This window comes from Triturus cristatus, chromosome 5_2 (genome assembly GCF_964204655.1).
Source record: "Triturus cristatus chromosome 5_2, aTriCri1.1, whole genome shotgun sequence".
NCBI lineage: Eukaryota > Metazoa > Chordata > Amphibia > Caudata > Salamandridae > Triturus > Triturus cristatus.
Window position 1 is genome coordinate 482,367,455 of NC_140588.1, and position 19,757 is coordinate 482,387,211.

General features: G+C 46.1%; 1 protein-coding gene across 1 annotated transcript in view; it reads right to left on the reverse strand.

Moving 5' to 3' along the window:
• The window catches only part of EEPD1 (endonuclease/exonuclease/phosphatase family domain containing 1), a 250,630-nt gene that overhangs the window by 145,877 nt on the left and 84,996 nt on the right, over positions 1-19,757 (reverse strand). The window lies entirely within an intron of this gene.

Here is a 19,757-nt window from a genome sequence, read left to right on the forward strand (position 1 = left end):
CACAGAGCCCACACTACTACAGAGGCAACCCCCTCAACAATCTGCACACAGAGCCCACACTACTACAGATGGAACCCACTCAACAATCTGCACACAGAGCCCACACTACTACAGAGGGAACCCCCTCAACACCCTGCACACAGAGCCCACACTACTACAGATGGAACCCCCTCAACAATCTGCACACAGAGCCCACACTACTACAGAGGCAACCCCCTCAACAATCTGCACACAGAGCCCACACTACTACAGATGGAACCCCCTCAACAATCTGCACACAGAGACCACACTACTACAGAAGGAAACCCTTAACAATCTGCACACAGAGCCCACACTACTACAGATGGAACCCACTCACACAATCTGCGCACAGAGCCCACACTACTACAGATGGAACCCACTCACACAATCTGCACAGAGCCCACACTACTACAGATGGAACCCCCTCAACAATCTGCACACAGAGCCCACACTACTACAGATGGAACACACTCACACAATCGGCACACAGAGCCCACACTACTACAGATGGAACCCACTCACACAACCTGCACACAGAGCCCACACTACTACAGAGGGAACCCCCTCAACAACCTGCACACAGAGCCCACACTACTACAGATGGAACCCCCTCAACAATCTGCACACAGAGCCCACACTACTACAGAGGGAACCCCCTCAACAATCTGCACACAGAGCCCACACTACTACAGATGGAACCCACTCACACAATCTGCACAGAGCCCACACTACTACAGATGGAACCCACTCACACAACCAGCACACATAGCCCACACTACTACAGAGGGAACCCCCTCAACAATCTGCACACAGAGCCCACACTACTACAGATGGAACCCCCTCAACAATCTGCACACATAGCCCACACTACTACAGAAGGAACCCCCTCAACAATCTGCACACAGAGCCCACACTACTACAGATGGAACCCACTCAACAATCTGCACACAGAGCCCACACTACTACAGATGGAACCCACTCACACAACCAGCACACATAGCCCACACTACTACAGATGGAACCCACTCACACAACCAGCACACATAGCCCACACTACTACAGAGGGAACCCCCTCAACAATCTGCACACAGAGCCCACACTACTACAGAGGGAACCCCCTCAACAATCTGCACACAGAGCCAACACTACGACAGATGGAACCCACCCACACAATCTGCACACAGAGCCCACACTACTACAGAGGGAACCCCCTCAACAATCTGCACACAGAGCCCACACTACTACAGAGGGAACCCCCTCAACAATCTGCACACAGAGCCCACACTACTACAGATGGAACCCACTCACACAATCTGCACACATAGCCCACACTACTACAGAAGGAACCCCCTCAACAATCTGCACACAGAGCCCACACTACTACAGATGGAACCCACTCAACAATCTGCACACAGAGCCCACACTACTACAGATGGAACCCACTCACACAACCAGCACACATAGCCCACACTACTACAGATGGAACCCACTCACACAACCAGCACACATAGCCCACACTACTACAGAGGGAACCCCCTCAACAATCTGCACACAGAGCCCACACTACTACAGAGGGAACCCCCTCAACAATCTGCACACAGAGCCAACACTACGACAGATGGAACCCACCCACACAATCTGCACACAGAGCCCACACTACTACAGAGGGAACCCCCTCAACAATCTGCACACAGAGCCCACACTACTACAGAGGGAACCCCCTCAACAATCTGCACACAGAGCCCACACTACTACAGATGGAACCCACTCACACAATCTGCACACAGAGCCCACACTACTACAGATGGAACCCACTCACAAAACCAGCACACATAGCCCACACTACTACAGAGGGAACCCCCTCAACAATCTGCACACAGAGCCCACACTACTACAGATGGAACCCCCTCAACAATCTGCACACATAGCCCACACTACTACAGAGGGAACCCCCTCAACAATCTGCACACAGAGCCCACACTACTACAGATGGAACCCACTCAACAATCTGCACACAGAGCCCACACTACTACAGAGGGAACCCCCTCAACAATCTGCACACAGAGCCCACACTACTACAGATGGAACCCACTCAACAATCGGCACACAGAGCCCACACTACTACAGATGGAAACCACTCACACAACCAGCACACATAGCCCACACTACTACAGATGGAACCCCCTCAACAATCTGCACACAGAGCCCACACTACTACAGAGGGAACCCCCTCAACAATCTGCACACAGAGCCCACACTACTACAGATGGAACCCACTCAACAATCGACACACAGAGCCCACACTACTACAGATGGAAACCACTCACACAACCAGCACACATAGCCCACACTACTACAGAGGGAACCCCCTCAACAATCTGCACACAGAGCCCACACTACTACAGATGGAACCCCCTCAACAATCTGCACACATAGCCCACACTACTACAGATGGAACCCACTCACACAACCTGCACACAGAGCCCACACTACTACAGATGGAACCCACTCACACAACCAGCACATATAGCCCACACTACTACAGAGGGAACCCCCTCAACAATCTGCACACAGAGCCCACACTACTACAGAGGGAACCCCCTCAACAATCTGCACACAGAGCCAACACTACGACAGATGGAACCCACCCACACAATCTGCACACAGAGCCCACACTACTACAGAGGGAACCCCCTCAACAATCTGCACACAGAGCCCACACTACTACAGAGGGAACCCCCTCAACAATCTGCACACAGAGCCCACACTACTACAGATGGAACCCACTCACACAATCTGCACACAGAGCCCACACTACTACAGATGGAACCCACTCACACAACCAGCACACATAGCCCACACTACTACAGAGGGAACCCCCTCAACAATCTGCACACAGAGCCCACACTACTACAGAGGGAACCCCCTCAACAATCTGCACACAGAGCCAACACTACGACAGATGGAACCCACCCACACAATCTGCACACAGAGCCCACACTACTACAGATGGAACCCACTCACACAACCAGCACACAGAGCCCACACTACTACTGATGGAACCCCCTCAACAATCTGCACACAGAGCCCACACTACTACAGAGGGAACCCACTCACACAACCAGCACACAGAGCCCACACTACTACAGAGGCAACCCCCTCAACAATCTGCACACAGAGCCCACACTACTACAGATGGAAACCACTCACACAACCAGCACACAGAGCCCACACTACTACAGATGGAACCCCCTCAACAATCTGCACACAGAGCCCACACTACTACAGAGGGAACCCACTCACGCAACCAGCACACATAGCCCACACTACTACAGAGGGAACCCCCTCAACAATCTGCACACAGAGCCCACACTACTACAGAGGGAACCCCCTCAACACCCTGCACACAGAGCCCACACTACTACAGATGGAAACCACTCACACAATCTGCACACAGAGCCCACACTACTACAGATGGAACCCCCTCAACAATCTGCACACAGAGCCCACACTACTACAGATGGAAACCACTCACACAACCAGCACACAGAGCCCACACTACTACAGATGGAACCCCCTCAACAATCTGCACACAGAGCCCACACTACTACAGAGGGAACCCACTCACGCAACCAGCACACATAGCCCACACTACTACAGAGGGAACCCCCTCAACAATCTGCACACAGAGCCCACACTACTACAGAGGGAACCCCCTCAACACCCTGCACACAGAGCCCACACTACTACAGATGGAAACCACTCACACAATCTGCACACAGAGCCTCCAAAAGCGCACACATAGCTGTCCTACAGCAACAAGCTCTTCATCCTTGGGGTGGTATTACTTATTGTCCAAGTGAGATTTCATAGTGAGGAAAACATTTCTTTATTCATCTCTTATGTCCATTGCTGCCTCTCCTACTGTAACAAACAATGTGTACAGCTTCTGAGCTACTTTTGGCCATAGTTCGATTTGTAGTGGTCCCTGGAGGTAAGTTTATATTTGAGGACTAAGAGGTGACTGAAAATGAGTCCTGGCTCGTGGAACCCGCTCGCATTCTTTACGTTTCTGCCCCTGCTTTCAGAGCATACTTTGGCTGCACCACCACCCTCAAGCGTATTTCTGCTCTTGACCAGGCTGAGTAGCAGCAGCGACACAACTCTACATTCAAGTTTAAGTTGTGTGTGTTTGTGTGCTCTCTGGCTTCATGAGTGCACCTGTGTGTTGACTATGTATGCTCATGTATGTCTGAATTCATGTCTAGTTACAGCTCCTGTGCACGCGAGTATGCATGTGTGTGCGCCAAAGCACAAAGAGACAAGTAGACATCAAAGCTCTGTCCTAGGATCCGCACATTAAACACAGAACGATTGGCCTTTCCAATGCTTGTTGTGTCTATTTTTCAATATTTGCTCTGGCACACGCAGCTTTGTTTGGATTTACACCTAATTTTCCTTCATTTAAAAACTGTTCCCCTATATCATATGATTTGACAATCACTGGCAACTGAAGCAATACAAAAATCCCCAAAAGTATATTTTTTGCACTACATTGGTGTTGGATGGCTCTCAATTGGTTTCTGTCTGCCTCAGCAGGGGTGTGCAATAATGTACAATAGCATTTAAATAGATAAATGCATTGCCTAATTTGTGCCGGTGTTTTCTGGGGCTTGGCACCAACACTTATTTCTCAACACTGACATTTATTCCTGACAATCCACCACATGGTGGAGATGTCAAGTCTATTGTTGAGGAGAGCACATCCACAGATTGTTTAAAATGTCAATATATATCTAAATAAAAATAAAAAATACCTCGTCCAGTCTTTCTTACAGCTTTCGTGGCATGGGTTAACCGAAATGGGGGCATTTATGTTTTGGTTATACGGTAACAGTGCCCTTGGCATTTGGCAGCGCTCGCAGGTTGCACACGCTGCAGTGGTGTGCTGTGGAATATCTTGGGCCTTGACACTTGTGTTTTTTTACAGATTAAGCCCTGAATAATTGTGCATGTAAGAACCACTGTACTTTGCCTACTATCGTTCATCCAGGTCGTCAAGGCCCTGAACATTTGTACCCAATTGTTTGGGTCACTGACTCCAACTGCAAAGTATGATTTGTCTTTGTTTCAACACTGTTGTAATTGGCCCCATTATCTATGAGTTTATTTAACAATATAAAGCTTTCGCTGAAAGTCCACAATTAAGCATTACTATCCTTCTGCTTAGGGCGTTAACAGCTGTTAATGGCTTGCTCTGCAATTATTTGCTCGCTAATGGAAAAGGACATTATACGTGGCAATGGCTATAAACAGCTGTTAACGCTCCACAGTATGTGGGCAATAAAGCTTTTAGGACCTGTACCTCTGACCTCACTAGGCACATGTGGACACAGAGACCCGCTGCTCCTGACTTCTTTGAGTCCCTGCTGCACATGCGCAATAAAGTCGGAAAGCAAACAAATAACAATAAACAATAGTTAACGCCAGCATTTTGCTTGGCAGGGCCAATCTCTGCATTCCATACAGGGTGCTATGAGAAGCTGAGCTACGCCTTTGTTTAATAAATACAAAGGCAACCGCGGTTTACTTGGAGTTATTTTAACAAGCAATTCCCCCGTTTCTCTCCCACGCTGGTATGATGTCCACCTGAATAAGTGTCATAGTACATTTTCATACAACTGGCATGGACACATTGTGATCCACAGGGAACTGAAGATGTGTTTCTTGCCATATGCAACTACTGTAATTCTTGTATCCTTGTACACATTCACACACAATGACAGACAGACACATACACGTTCCTTTTTTGAATACAGTGTAGTCCTGTGTTTTTTTATTTTCCCCATCTGTCCCCCTCCCCCCGAAGCAAACAAAGTTTACTTCCAGCGTTGAGCTCCTCGCCCCACACATGATGTGCATGATGGAGATGGGCATTCCAGGCAGCAGGCCTGTTAGTGTAGTTTTCCTGTTCACTGGTTATGCCCTCCGCTTGGCCGAAGAAGCCGCTTCAGCCATAGGATTGGTGAGACACTCTATGGAGAGACACAATTATGGTGTCAACTTTTGAACGACAGAGTTGGAAAAGGTAATTAAAACATACAACATCTAGTTGCGTGACTGTTCAGTTACCATAGAAAAAGAACATACTGCTATCTTTCATATGAAAATTATTGGATGTGCTTCTGTGTCCCAGTGGTTTTATATTAGTGGTCAACATGTGCAAAAACTGATTGATCATTTGCCAGGTACTTGCTTCAAATGGTAGAAACTGTTTTTACCATTTCATGCAAAAGTCCCCTCCATGTATTAGGGAACTCATGGACATGTAATGACGATTGCAAATGATTGCCCAGACTTCCTTAGTTACAAAAACCGCAGTAGTTTCAATGCCAAACAACGTCACTTGCTTTCAAGACAAACATTTGATGTGGTCTGTTTTCTTGCAATGTAGTAAGAGGCCACTTCTCTTTTTTTACTTTGACCTACAGTACCCATTGTGAATAGACACGAAGCTCAGAAGAAGGCCTCAGGCAATCTGGGTTGGTACCAGCAGTCGGAAGCGGTTATACGTAGGTAACCCCGTATGGAGTACCTTTTGACGAATGTGTGACTACAAAGGACATCACCTCCTCCTTGACCAGGAAGAAGGTATCCCCTAAAGTCTATGGTTAAGGTATTAACATAGATCCAGCATCAGGTAGTATTAATCCGAGATATTTGTAGCCTACACAATATAGCAATAATTATCTATGTGGGTATTAGAGCCACTGAGGCTAGTTAAGGGATCCATAACCCTGAAGAATGCCACAGACCTGTTCGGCTATAATTGATGGGCAGAAACATGTTGGCAGATAAGAGACAGTCTGAGCCATAATACTCTGTTTACCCGCTTGTTTTTGTTTAGAGATATTCCTCGGGTCCTCACCAGTAAAGGTGAAATACCGAGGAACCTTGAACTATTTTTAGTAAGTCTGGATCACACCTTGTATAGTAGCCATTACCTAAGAACTCCCTCCTTCCTTAGAGTCTTTGAGGAGGTTGAGTCCACCCTGGTGGCATTGACCTACCGGGGGGAGGGGGGTTCTGATGAAGCTAGACACTATTATGTGTGTGAGGTTTCCTATTCCATAAAGGATTACTTTCCTCTGAAGCATGGCAAAAGTCCTGTGATGCCCAAACTCTGGAGGATTGATTGTTTCTGTAAGATTACAACACAACCAATCTTCTATCTCTCTTTTTTTTTGTTTCTTGCATTGCCGTATTCACTTTTGTGTTTAAATTGATACTCTGGGGGAGGACGTACGGTGACCTACCTTCCACCTCTCTGTTTATGTGTTAAAAGTACGATGCCACTTCTCTTTTTTTACATTGACCTACAGTAACCATTGTGAATAAACACAAAGCTCAGAAGAAGGCCTCAGGCAATCTGAAAAGAGACAGAAGACATACTGTACAAGCTTTGCTTATATGCAGCATTGTCTAACAGAAGGGGTTCGGCATACCTAATGAATGGCGAAAACATATTTCTACAGTAGCCACAGAAGAGACCTTGATCATGTATCTCTGCTCCTCCTGCCATGCCACTCCAGAGTAGGGCCTGCCAAACCATCTCTTCTCGGCACGTAAGTCCTATTCCAATTTGCATATGGGCACAATTGTGCTGATTGGCTCCCACATCTTGGATTTAGCACTTCCTGTTGTGGCACTGACATTCACAGACCATTGATAAGCACCATATGTGGCCTCAATGTGCAATATATTTTCCTTAAGGAGACCCTGCCTGCCAGTGCCTCCGCCTTCACCTCCGGCTATGACACTTCAGGTAGACTACACAGTGGAAGGTCTGATTAAGACTCAAAAAACACAGCAGAGAAAACTGCAGTCAGCTAATGGAACCCTGCCCTTGGGCACTGCGATAGCCACTGAAGGTCCCTGCTATGTTAGATCCAGGGTTTGAAGTGGGCCGGGTCAGGCCAGCACTGGCAACTCTTAAAAGCAGGTACGGAGACGGGTCCCTATCGAGCGCTCCATTTTCGCCCTCACTCTCAGAATGGGAAAAAAATCTTAACTCTGCAGCATTTCACTGTTTTTGATATCATTTTTCTTTTTTGCAGGTCTTTATTGCAGAACTCGAAGTGCTTTACCTGAGCACCAACAAGGACGTATTCATTTATTTTTTGGGAGGCTCAGCGATTAAGTGATTTGCCCAGAAACACAGGATGTTGAGCTAACACTGAGACTCAAACCTGCTTCCTCAGCTCCAAGGTTGGCAGCTTTAGCCATTACGCCACAACCTCTTGCGCAAGAACTAAAGCATTTTTAATATTATATACAACAAAGCCATAGTTGTATGTATGCATGTAGTATATTTATCTTATGCAACTAACAACCTTTGACAAAGCCAATAGTCCTGGCTTGTTGTAGGTGTAAAGTTACTTGTTGTATTATATATGTGGAGGCAATAACAGAAGCAGCAAAATACCAGCCATACGGCACATTATGCTGAGCACAGATTTTTAGCATAAATGTTTGAAGCCACGCCGTTAATTATATTGGCCACGCCCCTTTGAGAGACCCCCCAGTTTTTTTCAACCCACTTAAAGCCCTGGTTAGATCGACAAACCATCTGAACAAGTTTGACTTTGACTTAAATGGGATGGTTGGTTAAATGTTATAGCTGGTGTACCAAAGCATTGTTTTAGAAATGTGGAGAACTTTGCTACTAATCACATATCTGGATGACATGCCTCTTTGGGCCTTGAGGTCATTTTCTAATACGCTAAAGGCCATGACGCACGCCAGCTGGTGCAAGGGTGGATGTGAACATGTAGGAGACTTATTTTCCACAAACAATACGTCCACAACATTTGAACAAGCTCAGGAACAATTCAGAGTGGGAACAGGATAGTTTCTATTGTAGGCTAAACTGGTGCACACTGTCTGTACGATTCGGAACTCATTTCCTAAGAAGCCACAGGAACATGCGGTTATGCAACAAATGCTTATGTTGGCGTGCCATAAACAGTGAATAGCACATCTTCCCACGGCCTTGGTGACTGATAAGGGAGTTAAGACAGATGGGGTCAAAGACTACTGGAATGGAGCTTGCGAGGAGCAACTGACATTAGCTGAGTGGAAGAAAGTATGCAAACAAATCAAACGGGTGTCCCCCAATGCATGGTTCAAGCTGGTTCAATTTCGTATTCTACGCAGAATAAACTTAACACCTAGAAAGTTGACAATGATCTACCTTGCCAAGTCCTCTGCTTGCAGGAGATGAGGGTTGGCTTCAGCGGACTTCCTACATATGACATGGGGCTGCCCAACGATAGCGGGTTTCTACGGGGATGTGGTACAGGTACTGTCACGCCTCATGGGTCTGGCACTAAAAGTGCGCTAGCTAGGTAAATTGACAGAGCGGAAGCGTCATAAAATGCAAACATACATGATAGCACTAGATATGGTGCTGGAGATTGGGTGGCCTTCTGCACTTCGGAGGTAACAGCTTGGAAGAAAGATCATTTGGAATGGGCGCTCACAGGGAGCAGCATATGAAGTTGACCTGGAGAGATGAGAAAGTCACAGAAGACCTGGCAACCTAGGGAGAGAGGCTTACAAAAGTTATGGATCCCCCAAGTAACAGGCCTCCCTGAATGCACACTAATCGGGTATTGAGACATTGATCTGTAAAGGTGTGTGGAAGATAGGGGTTGATAAACATTATCAATAAGAGAGACCCGACTTAATATTATTGTATAAATAAAGGATGCATTGGCTGGGACGGTGGTCTTGGTCTACCATGTAATCCTGTTTGTTTGTTTTTATGTGCGGCTGAGACCCCAGCGCAGCCCCCGAGAGGCGGGTGTATACTGCATCTCGCGGGTGGACCTCTCCAGGGGAGGTGATATCTAATGTAAGGAGGGCTGCACAAGGCGGACTCAAACCTCGTGGTGCTCACGAGGGTTTTCGGCGACCTGACAGAAGGCACTGCGGGGCCCGGCCTGTCAGCACTGCCGGAACTACTCCAAATCTTCTGCAGGAAAACATCAGACGCCGCACCTTTATCCTCGAACTACCCTTTCTTCAAAAAAGGAAAATGTCAACTTTTCAACCATTAGAAATGAGGTATAGACTACCCCGTGAACGGCGAGGAAAGAAACCCCATTAAAAGCAGCTTTGTTTCTGAGCCATCTGTGAAAAGCACCGAGGGAGTATAATAATGCGCAACCTATCAAAGTACAGACGCATTGAAGTGAGGCTGAAATGCTGCTCTTCAGAGCCCCGCCGCGAGACTGCCGGTCGAGGCAGGACGGGCGCTGAAAGGTAGAGCTGGGGTATGCGGGTCACGTAGAGTCCCAAGACCCGTCGCCCGGGCCCTGTGCCAGCTGCGGGGTGCCAAAGGCTGCTTTTAATGAGCCCCGAGCTTAGCTAGTGCTGTGACATAAGACGCCTACTGCATGCCAATGACGCTGCATTGCAAGCCCGACATGTATTATTTTTCGGCTACCGAATGGGACTTCCACCGAGCTTCACACAGAAATCCTTTGAATTGCTGCCAAATGCTGCAGCGTGGCAATACCCAAAACCCACCGAAGGCCACGACTGAGAGCAATGAAAGGGACCGGGGACAAGCGGGAGGCGAAAAAGAGCATTCATGGTATCTCAAAGTGTTTCAAACCAGAGTCTGTACGTGAACGGCAATCACGGGGAGGCGGTGTAACCCTGGGCACGGGGGAACCTGGCAGCGCAGACAACAACGTCTCATTCATCTTTCCAAAATCACACTGGCCCCCACTAAAGAGATCAGAATGGCACAACCAGCTGCTTACAGCAATGTCAAAGGACAAGGCGAGTATCTAGATTCCATTGGATATCCCCAAATGTCGGTCTGCTTTTCTAGGCTTAAGAAAAGAATGCTGGGCTCGTGAGTGACAAAAAATTACTCTGAAATTCAGTTTTTTTCTTTCTTTTTTGGTTGAGGGGTAATTGGAATTGTGATGTAGTTACCCGTTTATAGGACAAGGTGACAAGTCTAAGCTGGCTAGCAAATGAATGGTAGCACTCGTGAACTTGGGGTCAGAAGAGTTTGCCAAGATGCTGTTAACATGGTTGCTAAAACAGGCTGATCAAGAATAGATTGTAAGTAAGAGTCGGCCCTGCTTATTTATCTGTTAGCCAAGAAGGCACTGAAGATGGAAGATCCACTGCAGTTTTTAAGTCTTGCTTGTAAGAGATATTGTATATAACAAGGGGCTTGCAGCCAGCTCATTGCTTACCATGTTGGCTTCATTGTCACTCTTATTTGTTGCATTCTAATTGGCCATTGATTGCAGACTTCACTTCCTCTTCTTTCTGTTAAAGCATAGACCAAGTACTGATTGTTTCAACTTGATGGCTGTCCTTCCGTTGACCGCACTGTGACAGAGGTACTATTTTTTATTCTTTCCCGCCTTTCTTGCCCGTGTTGCATTTTCCCTCCCACCCCTTATGTTGCTTCTGCCCCACCCACTCCATTGTCCGTATTGCTTCTCTCCCCTTGTACCCCCTTGTCCATGTTGCTTCTTTGTCTCCCACCCCCCCATTGTCCATGTTGCTTCTTTCCCCTGCCATCTCTTTGTCCATGCTACTTCTTCCCCTCCCACCCCTCACTCTCTTGTTGTCCGTATTACCCACCCCATCTTCCATTAGAAAACAAATAATATGACGCAGCCATTGCTGTCCTGTTGCCCTTTCCCTTCCACCCTGTTTCTCGCTGTCAGCGTTGTTCATAATCCCGTTATCCATGTTGCCCACGCCCACCTGCCATAAAAAAGAAAAAGATATAACTCATGGCCAGCACTGACCTGTTTCCCTTTCCCTTTCACCCTCCCACTCGTCGATGTTGCTTGTTCATTACTGTCCATGATGTCCACACCTGCCTGCAATGAGGAAAAGAAAAAGCCATATGATGCAGCCAGTACTGTTCTGTTGCCCTTTCTCCCCCACCCTCCCTTTTGCTGTCAGTGTTGCTTGTTTCTTCCCACCTATTTTCCTACTGTTCGTGTTACCCACCCCCGCCTGCCATAAGAAAAGAAAAAAAGTGGTATGACATGGTGCCCGTGTCATAGTTTTTTTACTTATAACTTTTAGCTATGTTGCACAGCAGTCGTGCTGCTCTGCCGCATGGCTTATAGACACTGACAAAGTCATTAGCTCTTGCAAAGGCAAGACTTCTGACTTGCCAACGCTGGTTTTCTTTTCTTGGACTTTCCAAATTGGTCAATAGAGTTGAGATACAGCGGTTGTGGGCTAACAACATGTATGTGAAAAGCCTCCAGGGTCGCTGGTATTCATTGTAACGCTACCTTCTAATAGTTGGGTTCTAATTTAATTGTATTTACATGGTACCCATTTGTTGAAAGCTTAACTTCTAGCCCAAGGTGTTTCCCACCAACAGTGTGGAGGTGTGGGCGGCGGGAGAGGCAGAGACACTGCCATGTGTCTCATGCAGACTGAGTTTGTTTGGTTCGTGCCTACAGAAAGCTGGTGCTACTCCTTGTTATTCTTAAATCAGTAAGATGAGCATTAACTTTGATAAACCTAAAATGGTGGGTTTTGGTATTAAATCAAAGAATAGCCAATTATGTTAAGAGTACACTTGTATCTAAGGAAATCTGTGTAGCACGAAATTAGCTGGAAGGCGACGGAGCACAGAACAGAAAGGCGGAGGCACATTACGTAAAAAGAGTTGACATATTGACAAAGAAAGGGAGGGTACCTAAAGATTGAGGCCATAGCAATACAAAGTGAGTTTTAATTGTGTATCTTAGCAAAGTGCTAGCAAAATCGATAAACAATGTTCTGAAAAATGAAGCACTCAGTTTGAGGAGTTACAATGTTTCCCAATGGAGTTTTGGTGCTATAATAGTAATGTGGATAGACGTCTGAGAGTGCTGATGATGTATGCGTCACTTATTCCGTTCATGGCCAGGGTGGCCAACATTAAATCATTTTGTGTGCTGTAGATAACTATATGCCCTTTTTCATCTCTATAATATCAAAGAGCTCCCATATTCCTCCTAGAGCGCATCCAGATGTTTTAAGTGTGGGCAACCAGCTTGTGCAGACAAGTCGATGGGTGGTATGAGCGGGAAGGGTGAGAGAATATTGAGGAGATGGAATGGTGTGATGGCTGAGGGGATGCAGAGGGAATCACCCAGGATAGGGGTCAGTAACTCTAGGAAGAAGCGGCTGGAACATTTGATCCAGTGATGTTATAGGATGGACCATGTCTGTGCTGAATAGTAGATAATGGTGGCTACAACATAAGTTATTTGACAACGTAAATAAGGTTTGCCTCAGTATGCAGAGAGGGAGAAGAAGGTGTGTGAGAAGTAAGGCTAGTGAGATGAAAGGTGTTCTGTTCGAAGCATTATACCTTACAGATTTGTACTTGCCCGAACTTCTTGTAATTAAATAGGGGAACACCCAAGGTATAGAGACGACCAGTGTGTGAATGAGATCCCTAAGTTCCAATGTTTTTAACCTTCTTCCCAAGGGATAAAAAGCTATAATAGGAGTTACTTCAGAGCCTTCCTTGAGGAACTATAAGGACATCAGAGAACTCAAACAGTAATAATCTGCAGAAGAATTTGTTTGCACGGCAACATGCAGAGTGACACACACCGAGTGGGGGAAACGAGTGGCCCCATGGGTTCCCAGCTAAAGGGGTCACAGTGGTAGGTGATTCACAGTCACACACTGCCCTCACCAGGAACCATTCAGGCTTCTACAATGGCAGCACCAGGTAGGCTTTAGGCCCTGTGGATGGATCCTTAGCGTGCACAGACAAAGACGAGCCCCTGGCAGCAGAGCTCTGCATGCTTTCCCCATCACAGAGTGACAGGTAGTCTCAAGTGACGATCGGGCCAAACCAGTAATGTCAGCGTTGACCTCTGAGAGCTTCGGCAAACTGACAGATTCAGTGATCCGGCAATCGAGGCTGTCTGCCCTGTCTCTTTTCAAAGTCCATAGTTCTGATCAGCGAGCACTAAACTTTTTTTGGACCTCTCCCAGCCCAGAGCCCCGAGTAGCCACCTACACCTCCCATGGAAGTAAATTAGGGAGTTAGAGAGCCCAGTCCTCCATGGAATATAGCTGAAGTAAGGACTTTAATGATCTGAATGCACTGGCTGACCACTAGGCTTCTCTCAAACCTGCCCACGATGAATAGGAGCAGAACCTTCACCAGACTATGGTAGCGCGATTGTGCTTCCTGCACAGTTGACGGAGGGCAGCATTAATTCAATCTAAGTAAGTCCTGGGCACCCACAGCGGACCACATTACCCACGTTTAAAAGGTTCACCGTTAAAAAATTGATCTAAAAGGTATGAATCACAGCTTAATCCTGTCTCACATGCCTAAATAAAAAAAATTATGTTTTCCATGGAAAAGGTAGAAACATGCAGAGATGACGGAGTCAAAAATATGAAAAAGTAATGCCACCAGGGTCTTCTTAAGGATTTTGGGGGCCTTGGGCCAATCATATTTAGGGGCCCCAGTTCGGAACAGATTTTAATTTTTGATCCAGTTTCTGCTCTTTCATGCCCTCTTTTGCCAGGTCACTGACAGTGCACAGGCACACTCGTCCAAATTCTAAGTGTGTTTACATCTACTATTCAGGGATAGTGACCTGTGTTTTCAATATTGTAGCACAGCAGCAGCTCATTAATATTACTACAAATAATCTGTGACACCCTCACATTTCTCATATGAGGCCCTGTTTTGATCAAAAAGAATCTTTTTATGGATGTTGCAGGAAACAAACACATTTCTCTGCAGATGTCTGTACCCACATCACCCACAAAATAAAATTAATGGAAAACCTATTTAAAACAGTCTGTTTAAGAATTGTTCAAGAAGGTCATAAGGGCAAGATTCTCTGCAGAACAGAGCTGGCTCTATCAGGAGGCCCCAGGAAAGTCCGGGGCCCTGGCCCAGAGCCCACTTTGCCCATGCCTTAAAACGTCTGTGTTAGCCACTGGCAATTACTTGAGACGGATCTCAATTAATTTTGTTTTGACCACCATGCTACCTCAAATTAGACCCAGACATATGCAAGTTCAGTCTTGGTCCTACCTGAAGCAGGTAAATACATTTTGATTCTAGTCCAGCATTGAAACAGTTGTTGAAATACAGCTTACTTCTCTACAGAGACACAATCCAATTGAAGGACTTCAACCTATGGAACTGAAGTTCTGCAGTGTGGCCACTTTTTGGTCAAACCAATCCGATGAAGTCTAGTATAATGCAGACTGATTTCATGTTTCACTGTGACAATGGAGCAAACCTCTCTGTTGTCCAGCCCCCAAAATATCTGGTTTATTCATCTCTGCATATATTTCTTTAGTCTACACAATCAGGATCTCTGCTTTGATAGAGTTTAATTTTAGCCATTGCTTGACATCCTGCCAAGTGGGCATGAAACCATTTCCCAGCAATAGTATATTCTGTTCACTCAGAAAGTGCAACCAGAGCCAGGTGTCATGCAATATATAGCAGGACGGATACCCAAAGAATCCAGGCACACTTCCAGCTAAACCCTCAACCACAGCGAGTTGGAAGAGGATTAAAATAGCCCTTTATCTCTTCCTGTAAACAGTTATACTCTTTGAGTACGGACCACCAGTCAATCAATTTCAGAGTAGTTCACGGCTGAAACTGATAACATTTATATCATATCAGAATATTAAAAGCCACGATAGAGCAATGGCTTTACCCAAAAATGTTGCTGCTTTAACAATGGCCAAAGAAAAATCGAATTCAAATATTTTTCCACCCTTCATCGCACAAAAAAATATATTAAGGTCATATGAACATAGGTACCAATGTCCCACTCAGTATTCCTACCACTGAATCAAATGCAATCAAACATCCCACAACAAACGCTGTATGTGGCTTTTCCCAATGCCTTTGGAATTGACGACATCATAGTTCCATTGCTGGCTATAAAACTCTGCACTTGACTAGCTCTGCATTTCTTGCAACAACCACAGGTCGCCAATCCAGTAAAGATCGTCGGGTTTTGGTAATGTCCGAACGTGTTTTCAGCCGTCTAAAATGCCCCGATTCTGCTAACGCTCTGAATCAGCCATTGCTGGATACATTTCAAAAGCTGCACTCTTGACCACCTGTTTTTTGCCCAACTCAAAAATCATTAGAGGCCATTGAATCATGGCGAAAATAACTTATAAACATTCACTGGAACATCCTGTGCCAGACTTTCTGAGATCATCAACTTGGAAATTATCCACTTAGGAAATAAATCAATTTGTGGGTAAGATATGAAAAGTAAAATAAAAATGTCCCGGTGGTCCCGAGTTAAAAATTTTACACCAGCTGCACTCAGTGTGGATGATTTTACTGCTTGTTTTTTGGTAGTTTAGTTCATTACTGATTTCGTATTCGAAAAGCTCAGTAAATAATTCAGTTGCAAATTTCAAAACATGGAGCATTACTACATCTCACTCGAGTGCTTAAACTATTTTTACCTTTCTCCAATCTCTATTTCAATACATGAAATGAGTCATTCCATGCTTTACTATTTTTAGCCTGCAAATTTAATTTCAAACTAAATATGTCAAAATGAATTTCTCACTAGTCGGGCGCCATAGTTCGGGCAAACACCATACTGCTGCAAGTATGGGCTATTTTTAGGTCTCGCCTAGCGGCGCAGCGCGAAGAACTGTCGCTAGCAAGATCTATTGTTATCGACTTGCTTCGGAAGGGAGACAGGAGATGTGCAGGACAGACTGCAAATGTGAACGCACCCGTGAACACACACGTACAGACACGCGCGATGTGCACATCTCCTGTCCCCCTTCCATCCACGCAAGCCAGCTGCATGCATGCATTAACTGCGCCAACAAACACGCACACGCGCGCACCAGCCGCCCCCAGCCAGTGCAGCGTACTCGTCTCCCTCAACACGCGCATGGCGTGCTTTCGCTTTCCCTCCCTCCGGCGTTTCAGCCCATGTTCCGCCTTCTCCATGTCTTCTCTGATGCCCAAGATGCGTGTGCTGTGGCTCCTCTGGGCCCTGTGGGCCCCCGGCTGGGCCGACATGTACTCCTGGAAAGACCTGTTGGTCATCTTGGACTCCGACTCGGCCCGCTCTTACCTGCTCAACTCCAGCAGCGCCAGCTTCGCCGAGTTCTACGCGTCCTGGTGCGGACACTGACGGAAATTTGCTCCCATCTGGAAGAAGCTCACCTTGGACCTACAGGGTAAGAGACCCCCCCACCCCCGTTTTAAACTTTATGCATGGGCTTTTACTTTGTACCCCTCAGTTTCAGCAGCCTGCTGCCATGATCTGGTTACATAATTAACCACGCTCCTCGCGACCTGTCACAGACGTGATGCATCATTTCCTGGCACTGCAATGGTGGCTCAGCTTTACAGTGCACTCAAATGAATTGCGCAGCCTCCGGAAGCGGCAGCAATGGTGTTGAAAGAAAAAAAAGCTTCCAGCTTCCTTATCACATCGTCATGAAAGTGCCAAAGCGGGTGATGGGGGACGGCAATTTTAATATTCCAACACATAAAAGCAAAATCCTTGTCGATCTTAAATTAGGCCGCAAATGAGACTCAACGTTATAAAACAAACATATTAATCTTAATTTTATGCGACAGTCCTAATACAAAAACACTGGTGTACACAATGTGTTGAATCAAGTCCACATGTTCATACAACACTTTCTTGAAACGCCCATTATGGACCTATAGAGGGATATTTGGGGGAAATAACAAAATCTACAAAGCCACTCTCGTGGGCAGTGCCATGTGCTGCGGGTCACTGAATAATCCTGCTCCATAACATACATTCAAAGAGCAACATATTCCTGAATAGTAACAGAAGGAGAATCCTTGCTCAATGTGTTCAGAATAAAAACAAACATTTGCAATACAATAGGTCTCACATTTACGCAAGTTTGAGCTATTGGCATCGTAAATAACAATGCCTTTTATTTTTGTTTTTAAAATAATAAATAAAAGGCATTGTCATTTACAATGCCAATAGCTTAAACTCGTGTAAATGCGAGATCTATTGCATTGCAAATGCTTGTTTATATTGCAAGTGGAAAACAAGAGCTCTCTCTCCATAGCCAGAACCTTGAGTGGAGCTGCAATTTAGCAGCCAAGCCCTTACTGTTATATGAGTGAATGCTTGCTTGCCCCTTGGTGTTCATGGGTGAGGGGGAAATACCACAAAGTGTGCAAGAAATAAGCATATTAGGCGCGCAACGCCCTTAGGGCTAAAAGGGCTTCACCAGCCCTGCCAGCCTCCCTCATCTTGTGTCTCAGCGCCAGCTGCTGCAGCTCGAGCTGCTGAGGGCTCGGCTGGGCAGTGTCTGGAGTCTCATCTCGGCACGCCCAAGTTTTTCACAGGTCTTTAAAGACCATTTGCATATTTACATACCTTTGTAAACTGGGCCCCCACTCTGCCTATTCCTTATATTTGTATTTACCTTTTACTGCCATAGTGCGAGTATGCATTTGATGAAAAGGAATATAAAGTAGGGTTGCGAAAAGAAAAATGCCAGCCATGTGTTGTTTAAAGAGCCTGCCAAGGCCTCTTCTTGACACTAAATAGAGTTAAAAATAAAAAAAGTCTGTATTTATTTGTAATGTGACTTTTCTGTCTGTGTTCCCCTTAATTATCAGTCATGGATCATTCAGGCAGCCCTAGAACACAATTAAAAATGCTTTCTATTTATATTTGTTGTTGGAAGTATGCACAGTTAAGTGCTGAAAATACGGCTTTAGGTGACTGTTTATTTTTGCACCATCTGGGACATCAAAATAATGAGCTGGCAACCCTAATCATAAAACTGAAAGTTTGAGTATCAGCACATTATTTATTTCCTCCACCCTCAATCCCTGATTAATGCCATAATAGTAATACTTTAACTTATATCTGAAACCCTACGCCACCCTCAATAACATGCCGAGTTACTTCAAGTGTCTGGGAATGCACCAGACAACTCACTCCTCATTCTTGCCCTTCACTTTCACGCTCACCCTGCACTCACAGTGATCACTCTGCACTCACAATGCACTTATGTGGTTCACCCTGTACCTCACACTGCAGTCACATAAGCACCCTTCTCACCCTACACTCATGTGACACTTCACTCACCTGTCCCCCTCACTGCTCAATTTGCAATCTCACTCAAACAATCCCATCACTAACCATGCATTAATTCGTCCCACTCTGTACTTACACCTGCACCCAAATTTATATGGTCACCTCACTAACCCTGCAGTCACTCCTCTTACCCTACTCTCCCACTGTCGGCCCTAAACAGGCCGTTGCACAAGCTCCCATAGAGAAATGGGAGAACCTGTTCATCTCAGCACTGCATCCCTTCCGTTAGCAGTAAACCAGTTATTTTTTCCATCTTGGTTTCCGTCTCAGCGTCAAGATGCTTCTCGGAGTGATAGTTGCGCTATAAAAAAGATACCATTACATTACATTACCTTTCTCTGGATGCTCTAGTCTGGTAGACGCTCTTTCCCCTGTCAGTACACGTCTCCCCTCTATTGCTTCCGCGGCCGGCCTACCCTCCTTGACTTGCTCTTCTGGTGCGGTGCACTGTGGGAGCAGTCATGCCGTCGCGTGCCCTCTGGTGCTGTGTCCGTAGTGCGGGCGGCCTCCGGGTGCCACCGGCCGCCTCGTATATCAGAAGCTCCA